At 37.0% G+C, this 17828-nt stretch overlaps 1 protein-coding gene and 1 long non-coding RNA gene across 15 annotated transcripts in view; one reads left to right on the top strand and one right to left on the bottom strand.

Moving 5' to 3' along the window:
• The window catches only part of LOC139362270 (uncharacterized), a 93345-nt gene extending 92806 nt beyond the window's left edge, over positions 1-539 (bottom strand). Inside the window, exon 1 of the long non-coding RNA XR_011620775.1 lies at positions 466-539. This is a non-coding gene — a long non-coding RNA (uncharacterized lncRNA). The remainder of the gene's footprint in view (positions 1-465) is intronic.
• LOC105466614 (teneurin transmembrane protein 3) overlaps positions 1-17828 on the top strand; it is a 2765046-nt gene that overhangs the window by 1116348 nt on the left and 1630870 nt on the right. The window lies entirely within an intron of this gene.

Here is a 17828-nt window from a genome sequence, read left to right as displayed (position 1 = left end):
CTCCTGTACATTTGGGCTTTAAAACCTCAGAATTCACTTCAGGAGACTATTACCCTCATCTCTGTTCTTTTTGAACATCATAGCATGATGTAAAATATCCTCGTCCAAATACCGAATCAGCCAACAAAGCAATTCAAAAGGAAAAACGCCGAGCTTTAAAAAATGTGATACAAAATGATTGCTTTCGTTCTCCGTCACCTTTGTCCCCACCCTTCACTCCAATGTCAAAGCGAAAGCATCCCTTTGCTAGCATGACAATTTGAGCTAAGAATAAGAAGCCAGTCATTATTTTATCATTTAATATTAATTATAATAGTATTAGTCATGATGAACTCCTGTTGCATTATGTAGCTTTCAAATATATTCCCAAAGGACTTTGATTATAATTTGCCATTTTATTCATGTTCAATTATTTTAAAGTGTTGCTGAATTAACAAGATCCACTTAGCCTTAATCACTACTTACCTCATCAGTTTATAGCACTGACATGTCTGGCTTATAAAGACAATCTGTGACAGAATGAGACAGAGCCATCATGGCCACGGCTGGCATTCAGGCTGAGTTCTGAGGGGTGATGGTTCTGTGGGACAGGCACTACTTCAGCCTTGGTAGCTAGGTGAAAGCCTGCAGACAGAAGGAGGAGGGCATGGGAGGTTGTAGCTACTGAGAACTCTTGGTTGCTTCATTAAATACCTTGTCAATCTCTGGAATTATAAATAGAGTGTTCTGTATGTTTTCCTTCTGATGCACACTAATAGTCCTGGCTCTACTTCCCTTATGTCTTGAAAACATAGCTGCATTGAGATTGTGATGTTGGTGGTGATGTTTTAAATGGAATACAACTCTACCTGACTGCTAATTGGCTCTGGTTCATTTTTCATGACATTATTACATACTATTTCCATAAGTTCCTTTGTCCATTTTTCCCAAATTTTGTTTTCTTTCCAGATTCTCTTTGGGCTGTCTTTTAGATTCTACCAATATACTTCATTTCACCACTTGAGATTTACAAGATCTCGTATAATTCACACTAAGTTTTCTCATCTCATTTTGTTGTGTCTTATGTAATTATGGCAAATCATCTACCAGGTAATGAAAAATTACCAAGACTCCTGGAGTGGCTGTTTACCTTGTCATGGCACGGGTTAGTACTATGTAAGTATTATGCCCCTACTCACGTGTCCAGCACCAATATCAGATACTACAGTAGATCCAGAAAATTAATATCAACAGCTTCTGACAATTCACTGAAAAGGGCTATAAAAGGTCACTGGGAAAGTAGTTATGTTCAAAATATAATAGATGCTAGCCATCAGAAACCCCTAGATTTTATCAAACACCACCTCAGCACATGAAATGACTTTAATCAGAGTTCTAGAAACCAGTCTGGGGTAGCATTGATAAAGATTTCTACAGTTTCAGGTGGGAATTCTATATGTGAGCCTTTTAACTTGTTGACATTATAACTGAGAATTTCCCAACCATTCCATCTTCTACTTTCTGACTCAAGGATTTAATTCAAAGGAAAAAGTGAATTAAGATGGCCTGTGGCAATGTTCTCCCTTTTATCTAGCCTATCCACATTGTGCTATTTAAATTTACTATTCTCATACCTAGAACTTGCTTAGCGACTGGGACTGTGGCCTTTAATATTGCTCTGAAAACTGATAATGAACAACTTGAACCAGGGGTTTTTAGATTTTTTGTAATTAAAAGAAAAGTATGATACATTCAATCATGACATGAAAATACACATGCAAGCCCCACTCAAAGCATGGCATTTTTTAAAAAACTGTCAGTTTTATACGTTATCATTACACATTTTATTGCTATGCTGTATGCATGTATACATAACATATATATACACACGTGCTAACTTTCTTCATTGTTGCTGCTAATAGGAATAAAAATCAGAGTTGATGCTGAATCGTGGTTTGAATGACAAAGTTATTAATGACCAATAGATGATATTAAGTGTTACTATGAGCTGAGTGCAACTCCAAGGGTTTTGTTGGTATTAAGTTCTTTAATTCTCACCATGACTAAATAATGCAGATTACTATCCTCATTTTACATCTGAACAACTGAAGCAGTGAGTAATTTAAGTGACTTCAAGCCACCCAACTAGAAATTGATGGGGCCAAGATTTACCTCCAACTTTAGGGTGGCCCATGCTCTGAACTTTGACACTCCACTGCCTGGTTCTACCTCAAAAATTATAAACTGAATTGGCCTTTATGTAGCCAAAACCGTGTCCTGTGGTTTGTTTTCTTTTCTCCTTTAATCAGAAGTTTCTTTAAAAATATTTTGTACAAATTACAAATTAAAAGAAAAAGATATCCCCATGATCTTTTTTTTTTCATAGTTCTAAAGCTGAGGGGGGTGTTCCTTTGAAATATTCTGTTCATGAATTTGTAATACATTCAATCCGTGGGTTAAACTTCCTGCCAAGGCTCATGATAAAATTTGCGTCCACCCAGAAGGAATTTGGAAATACTCTATAAATAAAAAGAAACCACGAAATTTCCAGGCTCCAGTGGCACACCCCATGTTGCTTCCACTTTAGTGAATTCTTCCTTGTAAGAATTATTGAATGGCAGTTGGATACCGATCTTACCTGCTCCCTGGCTTCCCCTTCCATCATCTCGCTCCAGGATGTGGCTGCTGCGATGATTTTCTGTTCTCGCTTTCCTAATGCTGCCTTTCTGCCTCCTTGAATCTCTTCATTGCTTGTCCTTTTTGATATGACCTTCTTGTACCTTGAAACATCTCCTCTGGTTCAAAAACCTCCGTTAATTCTATTTTCCCTTGCTCTGTCCAGGCTGCCAGCCGGATTCTCCCTTTCCTTATCTTCATCGTGAGGGCATCTCTCTCACCGGCCCTGCGGCTTGAACTGCATGCCTCTTAGCAAATATGAAGCTCTTCATTTCATTAAAAAACAAAAACCAGAGATGCGTTTTCAGGAGTGTTCTTGAGTTGCTGTGATGAAGTAGCATAAATAGGATCCTCATTAATTTTAACTCTAAATGCGGCAGCCCTCTCAATAGTGTTCAAATTGATCCAACATCTTCTACCCCACTTATCACAACTTGACCTTGGAAAAATTGCACTGAACAGAAATATTTTGAACGAGGCTTTGACTGGTGTTATAATTACAGTCTTGCAAAGAGCAAATGCCAATGGTAATAAGATTACGCATGTTTGTACTACAGGAGGGAGAATAATACATTAAGGAGAGTCACCATTAGTCATTGAAAGGCTCCAGGAAGTAACTTCAACACCAAGTCTTGTGCAGACATGAGTGGTCTATGTTGTGGATGAGAGTCAGCACAGTTAGAGAACATAGTCTTTTAAATGGGCCCATACACTACCAAATTAATGTATAAACATTATTCACAATAGTGGATTGTTTTCAAAATATCATATCCCTAAGGTTTCACAGGCTACAACTGAAAAATTATTACTTACACCGATCACAATTGTTCTTTTGATTTAATGTATTTAGTTTGTTTTCAATTACTGGAAACTTAACTGATATTCTTTGATGACTGGGATGCAGAAGCAATATTACATTTTAAAATAAACTTTAAGAACCATATTTATAAATTGAACATCTCCAACATAGTTCTTAAGCTATTTGCATGCTCATCTATGCAATGATACAGTTTTCTGTGTATCATTGCAATGATAGGTATACCCGCCTCACTTTCTATATCAATCAACCTCTGATGGGGCCAATTTTTAAAGTCAAGTATTAAAAGCATCCTTTACCAATTGCATATGTGATAGAAGTTTTTCAAGGTGCAATTATGTCATTAGCAAATTACCCATTTAACAAGCTGACTCATCAAGATAATAAGGAGGAAGACTCAATGCTGATTCTTTTTAGAGAAAGAAGCTAGTATTATATGAAAGATATTTTCATAATTTAAGTGAACCTTATAAACATATCCTTTGCAACTATAGTCATATAATTTTGTATTTCTAATCATTTAACGTAAATGAAAAAAAATGAGAAGCAGTAGAATTCATGTTCATCGTGATCAAAACGTTTCCAACAGAAGTGGAGATTATATGAAAGAAAGTCCACATGGTATAGTGATGCAAACCTTCCAGATTATTAGCATTTTTAGTGAAAGTAATGTCACCGTCATGCTGTTCATATTAACTGTGGTAGCATTCAGGGCAATACGCTTCCCCCAGCTTCCTCTGCAGCCTCTAGTCCCTGGCCATCTGGAATCTCTTAGCAAGGGCTGATTTGGTGCTATATTAAGCTTCGCTGATCTTTCAGATATAGTAAACTATTGTTTTATTTTGTTCTGGTATAAACACAAATAATAATTATTAACTTGAAAGGACTTTGGCTCAACATAAAGATTCCTGGACTCTCTTTTGTCCTGTCGAAAAACAAAGTTAGTTTCCACACATCCCAAAGTATAAAGTGTAGACTCCAGGGTAAAAAGAATCCTATACCAGCCTTTTCCCAATTTGTATCTTAAAATTACAAAAGAGCATATTCAAGTAAGAATTAGAACTAAAACTTTACTTTAAGTCCATCTTCCTTCTAATTTAGCAATCAGTCTTGTGAGTTTTATTGTCTTTGCTGATGTCTCCAAATTAAAGTCTTAATGAATGACAATAAAATGCCTTAAACCATGCAAAAGCATGCTGTAACTATTTACTATGGTTCTCCTTTTTGGTCATTGGTGAAAGAAATATGTACACATACACACACACACACATAAACATACACACATTTAGACTCCTGTGTTAAGTTGTCACCGTAATATGCACAGGGATCTGGGCTCCAGGGCATCAGAAAAAAATGAGTTCTCATTCTGGAAACGCTCATAAACCTGGTTTATAGGAGAATTCACTGAGCCTCAGTTTTCTCATCTATGAAATGGGGTGCCCTGTCTTCCTCCTTAACTCAAAAGACTTTGCCAAGATTAAATGCACTGATGCCCAAGAATGCACTTTGTGAACTGAAAAGTAATATAGCAGTATACAGTGTTATTCCTAGGTTTATTATGTTAGTCAGCTGAGAAAGTTTTACAGGTAAAGCATTAACACAAAAGTACTTGTGAGTCAAGTTCAGGCTGATGTATTTGGTCTTGAAATTAATTTTTGCATAGCATTCATATAAAGATATTGATGATTTTGGGTCTCACTTATTTCTTGTCAACACAGACCAAATTATAAAAACTTATCATAAAAGTTATGAAGCCGGGCATGGTGGCTCACACCTGTAATCCCAGCACTTTGGGAGGCCGAGGTGGGCAGGTCACCTGAGGTCAGGAGTTTGAGACCAGCTTGGCCAACATGGTGAAACCTTGTCCCTACTAAAAATACAAAATTAGCCAGGCGTGATGGTGCGCTCCTGTAATCCGAACTACTCAGGAGGCTAAGGCAGGAGAGTCACTTGAACCCAGGGGGTAGAGGTTGCAGTGAGCCAAGATGGAGCCATTGCACTCCAGCCTGGGCAACAAGAGTGAAACTCCATTTAAAAAAAAGACAAAAAAGAAAAACTTAAGTCGAAACTAAGCAGATTTAAGGAAAGCTGTAATCACACTGAATAATCAAAGTGATAATAATATTGATCCACACTTCCTCTAATAATGTCATCAAACATTTTATAAAAATTAATTAAGTCTCACATGTTCCTTATTTGAAAATAAATTAATAATTTGTGGTATAATGAGACCTGAACAATCAGCACCATTAACTGGTTCTTAGGATGAGTTTAATCCCTTAGTCATTTAATTTAATCACTAAAAATACTTTCATCTTTTATTGACTTGTATTTCAACTGTCCCTGTTTCAATTTTTAGAAATACATCTTGCTTAGTCTTTAACAATTTATAATATAAACTTTAAAAATAATCTGACTTCTATGAGTCTCTGAAATTAAAAGGGAGAGGATTAGATATAGTGTTTTTCCACAAGAACTCACATAAACAAGGAATTTTATTTGGTTTATTTTGAAGTAGGTAGAATTATTTCTAAAAAGTTGAGATTAAAAAAAAAAAAACTTTTAGGTGACATAAAATCAGAATCTAAAATATTTCATTACTTTCATGAAAACTTTCAGGTCTCACCTCTTATTATGTAAAACTCTAACTACGTTCACCTTTTTTGGAAGATATGAAATGGACCTATGAAAGGAAACCTTTTTATCTAAGGTAGAATGGTACAAAGTTTTCCAGAAAGTTAGCAGATTATTTTTGACTTAGTTATCAGTGTAGATGAAAAATGAAGAGATGGTGAAAATGTTACTTGTTTGCAAATATCTCTATTTCTTTAAAAATAATATACTTTTGCCAGGTTAATTAGCAGTGATTACTTTTAATAAATAACCAGGACTGGGCACAGTGGCTCACATCTGTAATCCCAGCACTTTGCGAGTTTGAGACCAGCCTGGGGAACATAGCAAGACCCTATCTCTACAAATAAGGAAATGTTTGAAGAATATGTCGGGCCTGATGCTCTGTACCTGTAGTCCTAGCTACTCAGGAGCCTGAGTCAGGAGGCTGAGTCAGGAGGCTTGACGAGCCCAGAAGTTTGAGGCTGTAGGGAACTAGGATTGTGCCACTGCACTCCAGCCTGGGCAACAGAGTGAGACCCTGTCTCAAAAATATATCCATATATATATCCATATATATCCATATACATATGTATATCCATATATATACACATATATATCCAAATATATACACATATATATCATATATATGTTGTGTGCATGTGTGTGTGTGTGTGTGTATGTGTATATACATAGCCAGTTCATCAACTCCTTGTATTGCCTCTGAGGCCTCAAAAAAGATAATACTCAAATAAGCATTTTTTCTCAATGGACAAAGCAGAAAGCTGCCTGTCTCTTGTGATATTTGGGATGTCTTGTGGTATCAGGAAAGTACTCTGCCCTAAAACATCTGTTCCCCTAACCTCAAAGCATAGCACAATCACTACCACAATTGTAAGAGCAACAATAACACGATAATACATATAGCCTCATTTATGAGTACTTACTGTGTGCCAGGCACTCTACTAAGCATTTAAAACGGACACAATTGATTTCACTTCTTGTATCAACCCTGTCATCTAGGTATTGTTATCTCTGTTGCAAAGATGAGAATGCTGAGGTAGAGAATGGTTGAGAAGCTTGTCCAAAGTCACACAGCTAGTAAGTGGTAGGACTGGTTTTTAAAACAAAGTCTGCTTAAATTCAAATCTTTTGAAATTCATTTCTGTGGATTTCTGAAGACTTATTATTCCCTATAAGAATGCAAATATCCTATTACCATGACCTCACTGCTGGAAAAAAGGAAGCAGAGAATTTCTTAGTAATTTTCCTGTCCAATAGTTATAACTGGGAGACTGTAGTGTTCTTTGGAGAGTGGATTTTAGGATAGGTTTGTTTTACTATACTTTGCTTTTGGGTGGAGGGTGAAGAGATAAGTACAGAGGATGAAGTCTTGTCAATACAGACAGTGCTTTAATAATACCCTACCTTGAGAGAGTACCTGATAACAAGTGGGTAGGCAGTAGAGACAGAGACAGAAGAATGATATGGGTGCATCCAAAAAAGCTTTACCCACTTTACAAATTTCCTCAGAGGGAACCTTGGCAGAAAGCCAATTCTCTGCTTGTTTTCTGGATCCAGTCTCATTACATTAAATGTATACACACAGCCTTCTGCTCATGGTCCATTGGTCAAAGCAAGCCATGTGGACACATCCAGTTCCAAAGAGCTCCTCTCATGGGTCCAGAGAGAAGAGAACGAGAGGAGTGATGAACAATCGTAGTAACTACCATCATAGTAACTACCATAGTTACACATCTGGAAAAATGAAATAAACCTAGCCCCTTTTTTCAAATATAAATGTTATATTTTTGATGAATTAAAGATACAAATATGAAAAATCAAATTTTAATACCTTTAGAAAATATAGCAGAATGTCTTATGACATTGAGGTAAGTGATAATTTCCTTAAAAATGAAGAATACAGACTCATAACAAACAATATTAGTAACTATCATTGCATTGAAATAAAATACCTTTTGCAAGAAAACGGTATGTTTTTAAAAAGGAAAAACTATAAGCCACACACAGAGACAAAAGCAACTCATATGGGCAACAATAAATTAATTTCCAGAGCACATAAAACATCTGAAAATCAATATGAAAAAGACAGCTCACTTAATATACAAATAGACAATAAATACAAACAGATAAGCCATGAGAGAGAAATGAGGAGAGACCATCATTACACAGTGAATGCTCAACCTCACCTATAATCCACAAAATGCAAATGCCACTGAAGTAGCATTACAGAGCCATCTGGAGGAAAAAGTTCAGAGGTTTGACAAGACCCCTGTTGGGGGAATATGAATAGGTGGGAGCTCCCTTATATCCCAGGTGGGTGTGTAAATTTAGCTTACTCACTTTATATTACGAGTTGTCCTCACCGACAAACTCTGTATCCCACTTCTTTTATTTCCCCTCTTAAATAATACACAAGTAATTGTGTTTAAGGTTGTTTATGGCAGCACTGTTTGTAACGATAAAAACTTGAAAGCATCCACAGAAGAACAGATGCATCCATTGGAATCCACGCCCTGAGAAGTAAGCTTTCCAATAGTAGCCATTTTGTCTGTTTTGCTGGCTGTTACGTCTTCATCACCTAGAAGAATGCCTGGAATGTGGTGGTTGCTCAATAAATATTTAATTAACTGAAGAAACAAATGAGATGATTGAAATACTATAAAGAATCTAAAATGAATAAACCAGAGTTACATGTATCAATATTGATATATTGATAATCCCCAAATTAATGTTGAGTGAGAAAAGCAAGTTGAAGGATGTGTAACGAAGAAATCATTTCTATAAAATATAAAACACATAAAATACTCTCTGTTGCTTATAGAGAAGATAAAAATATATACAAATATCAAACCCTGACAAGAAGGACAAATTCAGGAAAGCAGTTACCCCTGGGGTCTAGCGGAGAGTTTATGAGATCAGAGAACCTAAAGGCAACCATAATCTTATCCATATTTCTTTTTTCTACTAAAGCTGATATGACAAATGTTAGTATTTTTTAAACCTGCATATTGCAAAGTATCTCAAGTTTTTAAAATATGGTTTCTGTACCTCTTTTTGCATAAAATATGCAATGACAACTTTATTTACTGAGAGTACTCAACATACCTATATTAAATTCATGAAGCAACTGAGTAGGCAAATTTGTTTCTTAACAAAGTATGATAATTTATTACACTTTGATTTTCAGTAGCTGATACCTTATTTTAATAATTTACTAATTTTGACTATTCTATTCAAATTTCACCAATTTAAAATATCAGCATAATTTTGTGGCTAGAGAGCACTGAACTATGTCACAGAAGTTCATTCCTGTCTTCTAGAATCTCATACAGACTGTTACATTTATATCTAACAGTAATTCATTAATAAGTACCCATGAGTAAATTACAGTATTCTGGCTAGAGTACAAAATTCTTTGAGTCCTGTCCCTGCCTTTTAGAAGCTTACCATTGAAAGAGTCTTTAAATGCAGAAAAGGCTTTGTAATACACGAAAGAAAGCTACATTAGTTCAAGACATTATTTCTCATCATTTCTGTGGCTTGATATTTGGTCTTTGTTCTTCTGCATTTATAGCTCAATTCTTCTGGACAAAGATGGAACCCTCTTAAATATTTTCTGCACTCCCAAGCATACTGTTCACAATTCATAAATAATAAAAAATAATCACGATATCTAACCTTGCATTACAGTTGCTCTTAGCTATTTCATTCATCTCTTTATGATTTGCCTCTGAATAATCTTAATGTCTTTAATGACCATTTTAATTAAAACAATTCTGCATGGCTATAGTTATGGATTATGCTAAGAGGAATATACACGTATAGCAAAATTACATACATTTGTGACCTTACGATAATCAAGGCTGTTTAATCCTTATCAGTGACACCAGTGTGGACCCAATTAGCACAGTTTGCAGCCACTTCATAATTCAAAAGAATGTGATCATTCAGCTGGAAGCACATTTGACAGAAACTCCATAGTCATGAAGGGAAAAGCTTGCAAGATCACCCACTAGGATGGAGAAGCTGTCATTCTTTCATCAGTGCTGTTGAATACTAATGTCAAGGTCAGAATGGTGTAATTTTAGGCTGCCAAAATATTGCTGGAATTGATATACCGGAAGATGTTTAAGAAAGTAAAGAAACAGAACTTTGGAAACTTCCCCAAGGTAGAGTTTGATGTGACTCCTTGCTGCCTGGAGACAATTCTCCATTTTATCATTGTTTTACAAGAAAATCTTCTGCTAGTCCTCCTGCATAATGATTCCAATATTCTTCCCTTCCTTTGTCCCTTATATTATTAAATTTATATCTTGGCTAAGAATTGTAACTATTGTAAAAATCTATTCCTTTGAGATTCTAATTTTAAAAGAAAGCCTGCTTTTGTTAAGCTTACCGTTCACCCCTCCACCCTCCTACCCCAAGTGGAGCGAGAATATAAGATACATTATATTCAAGTATGATTTTCCAAAAAATGTCATTTGAAATAAGTGTTTCTCTTCTCTTCAGAGTGTAGAAAATAAGAATATAATACATTGAAAAAAAAAGTTCAAGTTACATGGAATTTCCAAGACAATAGCTTGTTCTAATTAAATAATAATAATTGTTTTACATTGTTAACCTTAACACCGTTTATCTATGGAACTCTTGTGATGGTGGTTGGAGTGTTTTCCAATGATTTTATACATGTTGTGTGTGTTATAGGATCCTCATGACTGTTCTGAGAAGCAGAGAACTGTGTTTCTTGCCACCATTTTAGAAGAGACATGTGAGGGAGGGTCTAATAGCTGTTGACTTTCTGAAAATTCACAGCATGTAGGGTGAAAACCTGGTCCTGGAACCAGCTTCTGGGGCATGCTTCAGTATCCTTATATTGTTACAGTTTGGCCATTTATTACGGTATCTTTGGATCCCTAAATTATTCTCTGATTTTCTCACTTTTTCTGTCTTTTTTTTTTTTTAATTTTAAGAGCAAAATAATAGGCAAAATACATCACACATTTCTTTTATTTTAACCTTTACTGAAATTTCCCAGACTCCATTCTCTCAAACAAGAAAAAAACAAAAGCCCAAAAACTCATAGTTGCCCTGATGTGATTGATTTTGCAAACATAAATATGTCAATGAGCTATGCCAAACAATAGCTCAGTGGGACTGTTTTCCATATTGCAGATACATTTTGAAAGATGTCTAAAATGACATGTTTGCAGTAAAATATACATGGCCGGGTGAACTTTCCTACTCTTATCTTGCGCCTCAGTAACTCTAAAGAGAAAACGAAATCTTCTCTTCTGCATCAGACATGTTTTTAAAATATTTAAATATTGCTTTCAAATATCCCTTACCCTTCATAAACATACTGCATACTTTTAACAAATTCTAATTTTAACTTACTACTCAGGGCTGCTACTTAGGGCTTAGGGACAGAAAGCCATCACCTTTTTAAGTGTTTCCTGGTGGATGTTTTAACGGAATTGATTCAGTCTACATTAGACCATGCTTATGCTCAGCTTTAAACACAATTTATCAGCTTCCTCTGGTGCTTTACATCTTCTGAGATGATTATGGAGACAGCACGACAAGCCTTCTCAATGTTAAGCAATCTTTTATGATTTGGGTATAAAATAAAAATGGATGCCCTATTTTAAGTGACTAACAACTTGGCCTTGGAAATCACCGAATAAATGCCAACGAGCCCAGCTAGCCCCTGAAATACACAATGCCATGGCGTCAAAGACAGATCTTACTCAAAGGTCACCCTTTTACAGTTGGAGTTTGAAGAACAGGAAGCAGCATGTGGAAGGTTGAAGAAAGGTTGTGAAAAGCTCAGCTGGCCGGGCACAGTGGTTCACACCTGTAATCCCAGCACTTTGGGAGGTTGAGGTGGGCAGATCACTTGAGGTCAGGAGTTCAAGACCAGCATGGCCAACATGGTGAAACTCTGTCTTTACTAAAAATAAAAAAATCAGCCAGGCTTGGTGGCACATGCCTGTAATCCCAGGTACTTGGGAGGCTGAGGTGGGAGAATCCCTTGAACCTAGGAGGCGGAGGTTGCAGTGAGCCGAGATCGTACTGCTTCACTCTAGCCTGGGTGACACAGCAAGATTCCATCACAAAAAAAAAAAAAAAAAAAAAATGTTCAGCCCAAGGCATTCACTGAAATATATGCAGAAACAGCAGTGTATATATATATTTTTCTAGCCCATCTCATCTCTTAGTCTGGTGGCTATCCTCTGTCTTTTCATATACAGCATTTGTGTTCAACCTGAATGGTGTTAATAATCCAACAAATATTTATACAGGGTCAACAGGTTCTGTGAACAGTCCTGGGGATTCATTAATAAATAAAGGAAGTCCCTTCTCTCAAGAAGCTCAAAGTCCAGAGGCAACGCAGTTTTTTCTTTAAGGAAAATAGAGGCATCGTCAATGCTAAGATGGCTACTACAATGGCTGCATGAGAAAAACACAGCAAACAGAGGCAAAGGACGGGGAGAGCACATGCGCCTGAGAGCCCACATGGTATTGGCCCTCTCTAATGCCTGGGTGGGATGAAGGAGCTGAGTGCCAAAGCTTTGTAAAACCAGTGGGCTGGCTGCTGTGGAGTGAGTTGCCATAGGCCATGTCTATGGCTGTCCTCTCCTGGGCATGCCATACCCCAGCAGGCAAAAGAGCTTTCAACATTTAAACATCCATCCTCTTCCTGTTGGTCCTCTCCAGCATAGGGTCTTATGACATCAGCTACACTTCCTGTCTTCGAGGAAGGTCCTTGGCTCAGCCTATTCCCACCAGTGCCAGGCAATGGCAATAGGGGTCTGCCAGGCCTGTGAACTCAGGGATTTGCACATAGGATGCTATTGTTTGACAACTCACTTGCAGGTCATAGAGACTTGGTGGAATTATGTAACCTTAGCATGCTTCTATTTTCTTACTTTTAACACGGGAAAAATAAACACACCGCCCTTAAAGGTTACAATGAGAATTAAGAGAAATGAAGCCTGGGTCTTCCCTCCTAGAAGGCAGTTGATAAAGCAGTTTATCTTTCTTCTTTCTTCCCTTCTTCCCTCTTCTTTTATTTCTTCTTCATCTTGTTCTTAGCCATCTTGTTTGCAAATTGCAGCTCAGTATGAACCAGACCTCCATGAGGTGGAGAAGTATATACAAGGGACCATGTTCTCCCAATAAATCACAAGGAACTAAAATCATCTGTGATTACAAGACCAGAGGGTTGGAGTGAAGATTAAATGAGATAATGCAAGGAATGCATTTAGCACATAGTAAATGCTCCATATATATCAGCTGCTGATAGCCGTAATATAGCCTAGTTTCACTGTGGCAATGGAGTGGAATTGCTAATTGTGCAAGAGTTGGATGAAATAATCCAAGCAAGCACTTAGCATATAGTAAGTACTCAATAACTATTAGCTACTATTAGCTGCTACTAGCTGAGTTTTTACTGCATGAGTGGGAGTGGAATTGACAAAATTATCCTAGGATGAGGCTTCTGCTGTTATTCTACACCCTGCAGATAGCCTTTGATGGTAGCTGAGGAAATTGCTTTATTTTGTACCTGCTATGAAGCAAGCTACTGGTGTGATCATAATACTGGCAGAGAAACGGGAGCTGGTAGAGAAAAGAGAAGACGAACTCCTTTTTTTTCCCCCCCTTAGCCCAACAGAGCAATTATCCTAGTCCCCAGAACCAGAAAGAGAAAACAAGACAAAACAGTACTTAAATTCTATACTATATTCAAGTCTTAATGAGAATGATTTTCTCTCGAAGTCTCTTCTAATCCACTGGTTTGGCCAGAGTTTCTAAGAGTTGCATGAATGAACATTAAAATATTAAAGTTAATATTTTAAAACTTTATAATGCCTTCCAAAATATTGTTGCATGTATCACCTTCTACATTATGTAAACATTTATTTGGGACATTATGTATGTAACATTATAGCTTTCAAAAATTGCATAAGACATTGCAAGGAAAATGTCAAATATGATGGAAGAAAAAGTCTTATTTTAAATGTTTGCTTCCGGGGCTTTGACTTAAAAATATTAACCTTAAATTTGAAAGGCCAAGGTTTATACCAAGTTTTCCAGAAACACATTAAAATTGTCACTGTGAATATCAATAAACTAAGCATCACTTTGAGTTTCGGCTTTCATCTTCAACTCAAACCATAAGCACACATTTCAAGGTTGCTTATGTATGTTAAAATATTCCATAGAAAAGTTTGCAAAAAGGCTGTGTGTGAGCCTAAAAGTCCTGGTTATCGTCTTAACAAAGACCTTCAGTTGAACAGCTCAGCACAAAAGCAAGCCTTTCCAAGGCAACAAAAAAAGGCTGCTAAGTCCAAAGAAAGAAAAAAAGGCTCTAATACTACATAATTTGATTTGGGATCCAAATAAATTAAGAACAAGGCCCTCTTTCATTAAAGCGGTGACCCATTTTATGGCGGTGGATTGTGGCTTGTTCACCTCTTTATTCGAATGTGACTTATGCTAACTAATGGAATTCAGGCCCCACCATTTCTAATGGGGGCACAATTGTGGCAGTTAGAAGATGGAGCTGGTTTTTTTTTCCATTCAAGCCTGATGTTTCCTCCTTGTATCATAAAACTTGAGAAATACATGTTGACGTTCTGTATTTGCACTGTGGGCATTGGCTGGGCATCACCGTAATTGTCAGTGAGAGACATTCTTTTACAAAGATAAGTTCTCACCTAATTTGTGTGAAGCAGTCCCCAAAGAATGTCACAGTAACAGCCAGCACATGTGCAATATTGCTTTCAAATAACATGCATGTGCCAAATGCCAAAATGAAAATTTGTGGAAATGACATCTGCAATTGCAGAAAAAAAAATGTCTCAAAGAAATCATGGGAGATTCTGTGTTTCTGGGAGTTGCTTTGGTCAGTGCTCCTTTAATAAAAAATGACTGCTTTCTCACCCTTCTTGTGAGCTTCCTTCCCTGTGAACTTTCCCTGCAAGAGGCAGGAAAAGAGTTGGGTCATTCAAGGGGCATCACCAAAGCAGTAAGTTCAGAGTCACAACTACAGTACAGTGTAAAGGATGGGTACGAAAACTCGTGGTTTCTCAAAAATTCCTATGTCTAATGTCTAATTTGATTTATTTATATATGTCAAGCAAGGTTTAGCAAATCCAATGACAGGGCTTCTTTTAAGGAATAATAGCAATGGCTACATTTTATGTGATGCTTGCTGTGTGCCAGGCACCCTTCTAAGCTCTTTATGTATATTAACTCATTAAGTTCTCAACAGCCCCATGAGGTCTGCATAGTTGCTATTCCAATTTTACAGATGAAGAGGTTGAGGCATAAAGATTAAGGAAGAGGCTGGATGATGGCTCACGCCTGTAATCCCAACACATTTGGAGGCTGAGGCGATTGGGTGACTTGAGGACAGGAGTTTGAGATCAGCTTGGGGAACATAGCAAGACCCCATTTCTACAAAAAAAATAAAATAAAATAGCCAAGTGTGGTGGTGCATGCCTGCAGTCTCAGTTACTCAGGAGGTTGAAGTGTGAGGACCTCTTGAGCCCAGAAGTTAAAGGCTGCAGTGAGCTATGATTAAGTAAAGGTAAAAATTGGAAAGTAAACACTGCCCGGTTCCAGGTTCTGTGCATTTAACTACTAGATTATACAAGAAAGGAATGCTTACTTAATTAAATAATGAAGTTAAATCACTTGACATAGTGTACATTCAAGCAGTATAATCTATTATTTTTATTATCATTCTCATTATATTTGCACTGTAGACTCTCTAGCCAATACTCTCATAAAGCCATTATCTGGATAATTTGATCAGTATATGTAGCAGCTCTGGTCTTCAGAGCACCCAAACAGAAATCATTCTCCATTTCAAGGCATTCAGAGATAAATTGTATGAACAATTTCTTTAGAAATCGACTTACTTTTTCCCATACCCATTATTATTTGGTAAAAATATTTGTAGTTATACAATTATATTAATGATACAGACAGTTGTTTATTTGTAAGCTTCACCTCAAAAACATTGCTTCCCTTCCGCTACTAGGCTTAATTCATTTTGACAGCTTTACTGAAAATGTAAAACTCACAAGTGCCCCCTTTTCCGACTTTGCCTCTCAGGGAGTAGGAGGTGTGGAAACTCCCCTTGACCGTATCAGCATCTGTGCAGCTGATGAAAATTCATGAACTGCCTCTTTCCTTGAAAGTGAGCAGGGTCTTCCAACTCCTTTATGAGAGTAACAGTGAGAAGAAACCTTCCCTGGAGTCTGGGGTAGAGGACGCAGTCACCTGCGTAAGGCAGGAGAGCAGTGGTGCTCTGCTCGCAGGGCAGGCGGCACCTGATCCGCAGCGGCCCTGGGCAGGCCCCGTTCTGGGTGCTGGTTACATTGTCTGCACCATAGGATCTCCAAAAGAGCCACTGAAATGCTTATGAGGTCTCCCGAGTTCAGCTACCTCTCGTTAATCATACCCGAAATGATTTTCTTTTCAATCTCATACTTTAAAAAATTTAATATTTTCATTAAGAAAATCTAGAACCCCACTTTGAAACGAACTGATAATTGTAACTGTGATATAAATATAGTCAAGAAACAGAATAACATAAAGGAATAATGATAGAATTGCTCTGATGTGGATGAAAAAAAAGTTTTTTCTTCAAAAACTATTGATTGAAACGCTAAGATAATCCAAGGCATAGGTTATCTTTTTAAAAAACAATTTATTGAGATGAAATCCACATGATATGTCATTAACCACTTTGAAGCGAACAACTGAGGGCCATTTTGCATATTCACAACGTGCAAGACCAACTTACTTCTATTTAGTTCCAAAACATGCCGATCACACCAAAGTGAAACCCATTACTTATTGAACAGTTTCTCCCCATTTCTCCCAGCCCCATACCACCAGTTGCATTATTTTCCTTTGGATTTATCTATTCTGAGTCTGTCACATAAATGAAATAATATAATAGGTGACCTTCGATGTTGGGTGTATTTCACTCAGCATAATGTTTTTAAGGTTCATTCACATTGTAACATTTATCAGCACTTTATTCCTTTTCATGGCTAAATATTATTCCCTTGTATATGTATGGAATGTACCACATGGAACTACCGTGGTTTGTTTCTCCATTGCTCCATGGATGGCCGTTTGGGTTATTTCCACGTTTCGGCTCTTGTGACTGAGGTAGCTCTGAAAACATATGTGCACGGGTTTATGTGAGTATCTCTTTTCAATGTTTGAGGGTATATATGCAAGAGTAGAATTGTGGAGTCATTAGATTATCTGTTTGCTTAATTATTCAGGTTCTAGGTCATCCTTGCATCAACTAGTATAATCCTAGCTGGTCTACATCCCATGCATGAGTAATTTTTATGGTTATCTTTCCGTCTCCCTTCCTACCCATTCTTTCAAATTCAGCTTCTTATTTCATAAGCCTCAGAATTTATGGGTATGCTCTGCACTCTCACAGTCTCTTAGGATGCTATTCCGCAGAAGAAAGAGAGACAAGATGCTTCCAGTGAGAAATGTGGCATTAAAAAGTCTGACATTAACTCAGTCATTCAGCAAACGCTGGGAATATACATGGAATAAACATGGGCCCTGACCTCAGAGAGTTTGCCATTTTAAAAGCAAACAAAGGGTGTGAGTGTCTATTAATATGATTTAGATCACAATTTGATGTCCAAAAGCTATAAATGATACGGCGTCATTT

Source organism: Macaca nemestrina, chromosome 3 (genome assembly GCF_043159975.1).
Source record: "Macaca nemestrina isolate mMacNem1 chromosome 3, mMacNem.hap1, whole genome shotgun sequence".
Taxonomy (NCBI): Eukaryota; Metazoa; Chordata; class Mammalia; order Primates; family Cercopithecidae; genus Macaca; species Macaca nemestrina.
The sequence above is the reverse complement of the archived record's forward strand: the minus strand, read 5'-3'. Positions and strand labels throughout refer to the sequence as shown.